The 8,498-nt window shown below is 48.6% G+C and overlaps 1 long non-coding RNA gene across 1 annotated transcript; it reads left to right on the forward strand.

Moving 5' to 3' along the window:
* The first annotated feature begins 5,449 nt into the window (after positions 1–5,449).
* On the forward strand, positions 5,450–7,939 carry LOC308575297. Its single transcript, XR_014002740.1, has 2 exons — positions 5,450–5,674; positions 7,404–7,939. It is a non-coding gene; the product is annotated as an uncharacterized lncRNA (long non-coding RNA).
* The last annotated feature ends 559 nt before the right edge of the window (positions 7,940–8,498 follow it).

Consider the following 8,498-nt stretch of genomic DNA (forward strand, 5'->3'; position numbering starts at 1 on the left):
TCTATCTATCTATCTATCTATCTATCATCTATCTATCTATCTATCTATCTATCTATCTATCTATCATCTATCATCTATCTATCTATCTATCTATCTATCTATCTATCTATCTATCTATCCATCTATCTATCCATCTATCTATCCATCTATCTATCCATCTATCTATCATCTAATCTATCTATCTATCATCATCTATCCCATGCTGATCTCTGGGGCTTGGAGAGAGCTGTGAAGGATTGGGAAAAGGATTGACATGTGGAGCAAGGAGTGGCAGCCCCTCGTATTATCTATATATTGGAAAGTGGCTTGTTTGGTCACTGGACATGTGGACACTTCATAAGATATCATAACCAAATTTCACATGATGGTTCCTGAGATAGAGGAGCAACTTGCTGTCTAGGTTTGGGTACAATTGGCTGCCATCTTGAATCAAGATGGCGGACTGCCTCTTTCAAGCCTGCACAGATTATAGGCCAGTTCTACATGATGCAGTTAGACCCTATTTTGAATCAAAATTGAGGACTGAACCTTCCAAAACTTCCCAGAAACCCTGAAGAATGGCTGTCGGACACTAGACGTAGCAAGTGACAAATATAATCAATCAATCAATCAGTCAATGAATAGCTTCCTTCCCAAATAATCATCCTAATAAGGGACCTCTAGAGAATTCCATGCCGTAATTGGTGGTTGGCTCAGTGAGAAGATCTTAACCACCCTTGACTGAGATGATTCACCTTCCATTATCTGGTGATCGTTCTTTCCTGTTCCTGGAAACGTGAAGGCATGTCTCTCTGCGTGGATGGAGACATTTGGTGCATGCAAATGGGCTCATGGATCAGGTCCACTGTTTGCGTTGGAAGAAAATCTCCCACTGGTGTGAATTGGATTTGCCCCTTCCCTTCGTCGCAGTGCAGATCGGCAGAGGGGAATCTGGATCGGGAATGTAGCAAGGATCATGGGTTCATTTATTTAAAGCATACGTATCTCACTGCCTAAGGGATAAGATGGCTGAAAAGGGGGAGGGGGGAGCCAACTCTAGCACTTGCTTCATTACAGAGTTCTTGTAATGTTTTACTTTTTGGTGCTGGGGGGCAATTACCGTATTTTTCGCTCTATAACACGCACCCGACCATAACACGCACATAGTTTTTAGAGGAGGAAAACAAGAAAAAAATATTCTAAATGAAACAGTGGATGTATGATTTTTGTGGTTCATGCTGTGGCCACAGACATGTGATCTGACGGTGAGTTTGGAGTAGCCCAATGCAAAAATCCTGAGGATCCATGTGGATCCATGCTTTGTAACCACGTTTTTGCACCACTGCGGCCCCAGGCAACAGTGGGTGTGTTATTATTTTGGTGCAAGATGTAGCCATGGACATGCTATGTGATCTGATTGTGAATTTGGGGTGACCCAGTGCAAAAATCCTGAGGATCCATGTGGATCCATGCTTTGTAACCACGTTTTTGCACCACTGCGGCCCCAGGCAACAGTGGGTGCGTGATTTTTTTGGTGCAGGCTGTAGCCATGGACATGCTAAGTTATCTGATGGTGAATTTGGGGTGACCCAGTGCAAAGATCCTGTGGATCCATGCTTTGTAACCACGTTTTTGCACCATTGCAGCCCCAGGCAACAGTGGGTGCGTGATTTTTTTGGTACAGACTGTAGCCATGGACATGTAATATGATCTGATGGTGAATTTGGGGTGACCCAATGCAAAAATCCTGAGGATCCATGTGGATCTGTGCTTTGTCACCACATTTTAAATGGGGAGGGAAGGAAAGCAAAAAGCAAAAAAAGATTCTGATTTACCAGCCGCATGTAGAAAGTATAGATTAAGATATTTGATATACAGCATATAAATCCAGAGATTTCCATGTCTCACTCTGCAATCCAGCCTGCTGTTACTTACGAGCAGGGAAGCAGGGTTTCTCTTCCAAACAAGCATATTGTCTCCCTCCAGCAGTACATTGCTTGGAGAAGCTGTAATTTGGAGGGGGCCTGGGGGCAGGGCTCTCTGCTTTTGGAAAATAAATGAGAAGCCTACCATTGTAAAGCAAAAGTCGTTCCCCCCCACCACCACCACCCAAGCCAGCCCTCTCTCTCTCTCTCTCCCACCTGCATGCTTTTCGGCTGCCTGCGAGTCCCTAGAGCACGGAGAGGAGGAAGTGGTGGGCTGGAGCCTGCACGCAGTGTGACTAGGGAAGAATTAGAAGGAAGGACGGGATCATTTCCTTAACCCTCTGCTTGCCAGGAGGGCAGGGGATTCCCTGCTCTTTGTTGAGTTTGAGCAAACGCAGCAACAGAAGCAGGCGGGCAGTAAGACCCTGAGGCAGAATGCAGGAAAGCTTCTGCCTTCCCTCTTCCCTCCGCCCGCCCGCCCGATCTTATTTTTCCCTATTTTGCCCCTGCGCTCCAGCGAGTCAGCTCCAGGGACCACACATTCGCTCAATAACACGCACAGACATTTCACCTTACTTTTTAGGACAAAAAATCTGCGTGTTATAGAGCGAAATTTACGGTAAGTGGTGTATAGATTTGATGGCATTTAGTATTTATACCCCACCCATCTGGCTGGGTTTCCCCAGCCACTCTGGGCAGCTTCCAACTGAATATTAAAAACAATACAGCATCAGACATTAAAAACTTCCCTAAACAGGTCAGCCTTCAGTTGTCTTTTAAAAGTAAAATAGTTATATATTGCCTTGACATCTGCTGGGAGGGCGTTCTACAGTGCAGGCACCACCACCGAGAAGGCCCTCTGCCTGGTTCCGTGTAACCTCACTTCTCGCAAGGAAGGAACCACCAGAAGGCCCTTGGGAGATGGACCCCGGTGTCTGGGGTGGAAATGCTCCTTCAGGTCTACTGGGCTAAGGCTGTTTAGGGCTTTAAAGGTCAGCACCAACACTTTGAATTGTGCTCAGAAACGTGCTGGGAGCCAATGTAGGTCTTTCAGGACCAGTGTTATGTGGTCTTAGTGGCTGCTCCCAGTCCCCAGTCTAGCTGCCTAGGACCTTCTGCATGAAAAGTCAGTGCTCTTTCGTGGACTTTACCCCTCAAGATAAAGTAATATTCTAGTCCTCATCATTCTGAAGAAAGAGCTGCTTCTAAAAGGAACAGAGGAACCTGCCTCATATTCAGTCCATTGTCCGACAACCGCAGTACAGTCATACCTCATGTTACGTTTGCTTCAGGTTGAGCGTTTTCAGGTTGCGTCCCGCAGTGACCTGGAAGTACTGGAAAGGGTTACTTCCGGGTTTCGCCACTCGCGCATGCGCAAACGCTCAAAACGACGTCACGTGCATGCGCAGAAGCGGGTTGCGTTCTGTTCATGTTGCAAATGGGCCTCCAGAATGGATCCTGTTCGTAACCAGAGGTACCACTGTATTGTCTAGATCAGAGCTTCTCAAACTTATTTGGCTTACTGCCACTTTTTCAGAAAAAAATTACTCAGAACCCTCCTGGAAATCTACCATTGGCCAAATAGGCAGGCAAACTGCAGTCCACTTTCCGGGTCTGGTTAAAGTCGAAAAGGGATTCCAGCACGAGTGTCGGATCCAGGGGAGAAATTGTCACTGTCCCTCAACACACCCTACCTAAGTGGTAAATATTATTTCACAACAGATGAAACATGTACAAAGGCACCTTTTATCATATGTGGTGGTCCTGTAAGGTAATAAAAACATTCTGGGAAATGATATATAATGAATTGAAAAAAATGTTTAAATTAACTTTGATTAAAAAACAACAACCAGAGGCTTTTTTCCATTAGGAATTGGAGGTGCTGTTTTGCCAAGGGAGCAGAAAAGACTTCTAATGTATGCAACCACAGCTGCCTGGATGCTGTTAGTCCAGAGATGGAAAGAACATTAAGTCCCTACTAGAGAAGAGTGGCAAATAAAATTGTTGGGCTATGCCGAAATGGCAAAACTGACCGGAAAGCTCAGGAACTGAAATTTCAACAAAGAATGGGGGAAGTTTATAATTTATCTTGGAGACCACTGTAAGCAGATGAAAACATTAGCAGCATCGCAAGGAGACTTGTAACGTTGCAATTACTGTGGAGTTAATGGAGTTGATTAAACATGGACTATTGAAAAAGATGGAGTAGAAAAGCTGTAATAAGAGGAACCATGGAGGGGAAGGTGGGAAGTCAATAGATCTGGAAGAATCTATTAGCTGTTGATGTGCATGGTTGTATTGTTATAAAGCCACTTCCGAACTGGCGAGGAGGTGGGGTTGTGGGCCCACACCCTCCCCACACACGTGGGGGCTGGCTTCCAGCCCCCGTGAAATTGAGGGAATCCTCCGGGGGCGTCAGCTCCCTGCCTAGCCAATCGGCTGGCCAGGGAGGCGTGGCCCGGGCTATTTATGCCTGGTGCGCCCGAGGTCCGCCCTCTCTTCACCTCTCCAGCTGATCAGGTTTCCCACCCTGCCCGCCCTTTAGTTTCTCCTCTGACCTTGCTATGGACTTTGATTGGTCGCCGTCAAGGGGCCTGGTAGGAATTTTTTCCACTTGGCGAATTGGCACCTGCCATTGGGTTTTTTCCCCCGCCTACCTCATAGCAAATCGTCACAACTTCTTGGTATTGGAGGTTAGGCAATGGTAGGGGTATTTTTATGCAAATGAGGGGGGAGACAGTGCCATCACATTCCTCCAAAGCAAAGGGTAGTCCGGTAAAGGATTCCGGGGGGCGTTGCCCTGTCCGAAGCCTATGGAGGTGTGGGCCTAAGGCACACCCCCGAGCGGTGACCCCGGGGGAGATCCTAGTTGATGTACGTCAGCAGGACTCCCCCTACTGGTGGTTAACCCTCACCGGTCTTCATGCAATCGGGCTGAAGCCGGTTAGCTGATGGGACCAATGCCTAAGCCAATACCGTTCAATTCCTGCAATCAATAAAGTTGTGACCATTTTCTGCCCATTAACCTTATATACCGTGTCCTGTGTCTTTATTTCTCATGGGGGGAGGGGGACTTGCCACGCAATTTTGTTTTTGTAAATTCAAATAAAAATTGTTTCAAAAAGAGAGATGAAACATGTATGAATGGTTTCCCAAAATTCCTTTCTCTTTTTTCTTTATGCTTCCACCGCCCCCTTATTTTTATTCAACGCCTCCCCCAATTGCACCCGAGGCTACTACACCCCCCCAAGGATTGTTCCAGCACCCCTAGGAGGCGTTATCACCCACATTGGGAAACACTGGTCTACACTGGTTGGCGGCAGCCTCCCAGGGTTTCAGACAGGCTTCCTTTCCCTCATCCTCAGCTCTGCCTGGAGATTCCAGGACTTGAATCTGGGGCCGTCTGCATGCCAAACACATGCTCTACTATGGAGCTATGACTCTTCCGGTGCCCAGAAGGAGCAGCACTTAAGAATGATGTTGGTTCTGAGAAACTCCTTGACCGTTCTAGAGAAGAGCGGAATTTGCGGAGGGGCGATGGCCTCACCAAGCAGGAATGTTTCCTCACCTGAGCCATTGATGGAGAAAATGGGGTGTTGGCCCTTGTGAGATCTCATCGGGTCAATTAGATAATTGAGCAATCTCTCCTGTCCACATTTCTCTGCCCGGAAGAGACAGTTTGGAATCGGGTATAAAAGAGAGGCTGGCAGCTCCTGGCTCCTCAATCCATTGGGTCGGCGTCACCTCTTTGCTCCGTCTTGTGAATTTGGGTAAGTCTTGCTTTCTCACTGCTCTCTGAGCTGTGCAGATTAGCTGCACATTAGCTCTCTGTTTTCCTCTATGAGGTTTTGGAAAAGGGCTGTAGATACGATCTCCACAGAGACTGGCATGATGTGGAAATAGCAGTCCATGGCGTTCTGCAACTCAGCCCCGGGCTGGAGCATGAGGCAACACCATGAGAATCTCAAGCGAGGTGGCATACTGATCTCTTTCCATGGAGGTGGGATTTAAATAATCTGTTTACTGGATTTCCTCTAGAGTTTTCCTCTGGGGAAAAATGACGGCCTGTCGATGTGGTAACCACAGTGCCACCTCATGGTTGGTTCCCAAGTTTTGGGAAATCCTAGAGTGCACCGTCCTGAAAGAGATGTCCTTCTCCGTGACATAGTTGGAGCTTCAGTGGAACACCTGCTAGGCATGCAGAAGGTTCTTGCAGGTTCTGCTGCCTTCATGCACTGGCCGTGGGCTTCCCAGAACCATCTAGTTGGCCTACCATTTGGGAGGGAAGGAACCGGCTTGGATGGGTGCCTTGGGTCAGTAGGCAGAGCAGCTGCAAAAGGATTCCGGTTCAATCCCTAGCAACTCCATGTAGGTCTGGCACCGCCCCTGCCTGAAGGGCCATTGCCAGTCCATGTAGACAACACTGCCTCCTACATTCTCAGCCCTTCTGCATGCAGAGCTAGTGCTCGACCACTGATCTGCTGCCCCATTGCACTAAGGTCTCTAGTTGGGAATGGAGCCTCCAGGGACAGAGACAGTGTATCTCAGAATCTCAATTGCGTGGCGAGTTCCCGCATCCCCCCATTGGAAATAAAAACACATGACACCAATATTTCAGGTTAATGGGTGAAAAATGGCCACAACTTTATTGGTTACAGGTAATGAGTGGTATTGGCTTAGGCATTGGTCCTACAGACTATCCGGCTTCAGCCTGATTGCATGAAGGCCGGCAAGGGTTAACCACCAGTAGGGGGACTCCTGCTGATGCACGTCAACTAGGGGTCACCGCTTGGGGGCGTGCCTTGCGCCCACACCTCCATAGGCTTCGGACAGGGCCACGCCCCCCGGAACCCTTTAGCGGACTACCCTTTGATATGGGGGAAGGTGACGGCACTTCCTTCCCCCTCTCATCTACATAACAATACCCTTACCAATGCCTAACTGCCAATGCCAAGGAAGTTGTGACGATTTGCTATGAGGTAGGCAGAAAACCAAATGGCTGGAGCCAATTTGCCAAGTGGAAAAAATTCCTACCAGGCCCCTTAACGGCGAGCAACCGAGGTCCATAGCAAGGTCAGAGAGCCAAACCTAAAGTACGGGGGGGGGGGAGAGATTGGGAAACCGGAGCAGCTGTGGTGCTGAAAGAGGAAGCTCCTCAGCCGCGCTGGTCCTCAATGGCGTGAGCCACGCCTCCCAGGCCAGCCGATTGGCTGGCAAGGGGAATGACGTGGCCGAGGATTCCCTTAAGGAGGCGGGGGCAGCAAGCCAGCCCCCGTGCACGTGGGTGTGTGTGAAGCCCGCAACCCCACCTCCTCTCAAGCTCGGAAGTGGCTTTGATGGGAGAGAAATCAAAAGGGGAGGGCGGTTACTGCCACGTCCTTCTTACAGGGCTTCTCATAAGTGTCTGGCTAGCCCCTGTTGGAAACTGGAGTCGGGGATAAGGTCAGCCTCTCTTTGCTCCCCTAAATTCTTGTTTGTTGCTTCATTCTGTCTCTGCAGGTTTATCCACCCACTTTTGGAAACATGTCCCAGTGCAAGCAAGGCTGCAAGGCTCCCCCCACCAAATGCCCACCCAAAACTGCCCAGTGTTGTCCCCCAGCTGTGAAGTGTCCCCCCAAAACTGCCCAGTGCTGCCCCCAAGCTGTGAAGTGTCCCCCGAAAACCAAGCAACCTCCCAAGGGCTGCTGTTGATGATGTTCTTTCTCGGCCACTGGAAAACTGAAGGGAGCTCCCTGCGAAAGCAGTTCAACATTGATTACCTGCTGGACCTCACTGACGCCATCAAAGCCAGTCCCTTCTGCCCTCTGCTTTGACGTTTTGCTTTCTCCAAAATGTTTGGGTTTTGCTTTGTCCTATCCTATACAATCATTGCAGCATTTCAGGGAGTCTCGTTGACCAACTGAGCTCCTGCCTGGAATCTCCTTCTTGATATGTCATGACCCAGCCATGCTGGTTGTGAAAAGCTCAATGCCCTGATGGGTTTCCTCACCCTCACGGGCAGGTGAACGGCAATAAAAGCAACTAGTTTCCCAGCACCAGTAGATTGTTGGACTGTTCTTTCCTCTGTTCTTTCCCTCTTAAAGGTAAAGGTAAAGGACCCCTGATAGTTAAGTCCAGTTGCGGACAACTGGGGTTGGGGCACTCATCTCGCTTTACTGGCCAAGGGAGCCAGCGTACAGCTTCCAGGTCATGTGGCCAGCATGACTAAGGCGCTTCTGGCGAACAAGAGCAGCGCACGGAAACGCCGTTTACCTTCCCGCCAGAGTGGTACCTATTTATCTACTTGTATTTTGACGTGCTTTCGAACTGCTAGGTTGGCAGGAGCTTACTAATTTGTTAAATCAATGTATTGGAACCGAATGCAACCTTACACACACACACACACACACACACACACACACACACACACACACACACACACTGCTAGAGATGGAGAGACAGGGGTGGGGATTAGATCCAGTTTGCTTTTTAAGGTGAACTTTGGTAAACTGAACTTTACAGAACAACCTGTGAACCAAAATTTGCACTTTCCTGAATTTTGCAATGCAGTTCTCCAGTCAAGTGACGTGTACGGAAAAAAAATACCAGGGGAAT

Source organism: Podarcis bocagei (assembly GCF_964188305.1).
Source record: "Podarcis bocagei genome assembly, chromosome: 16".
Lineage (NCBI taxonomy): Eukaryota > Metazoa > Chordata > Lepidosauria > Squamata > Lacertidae > Podarcis > Podarcis bocagei.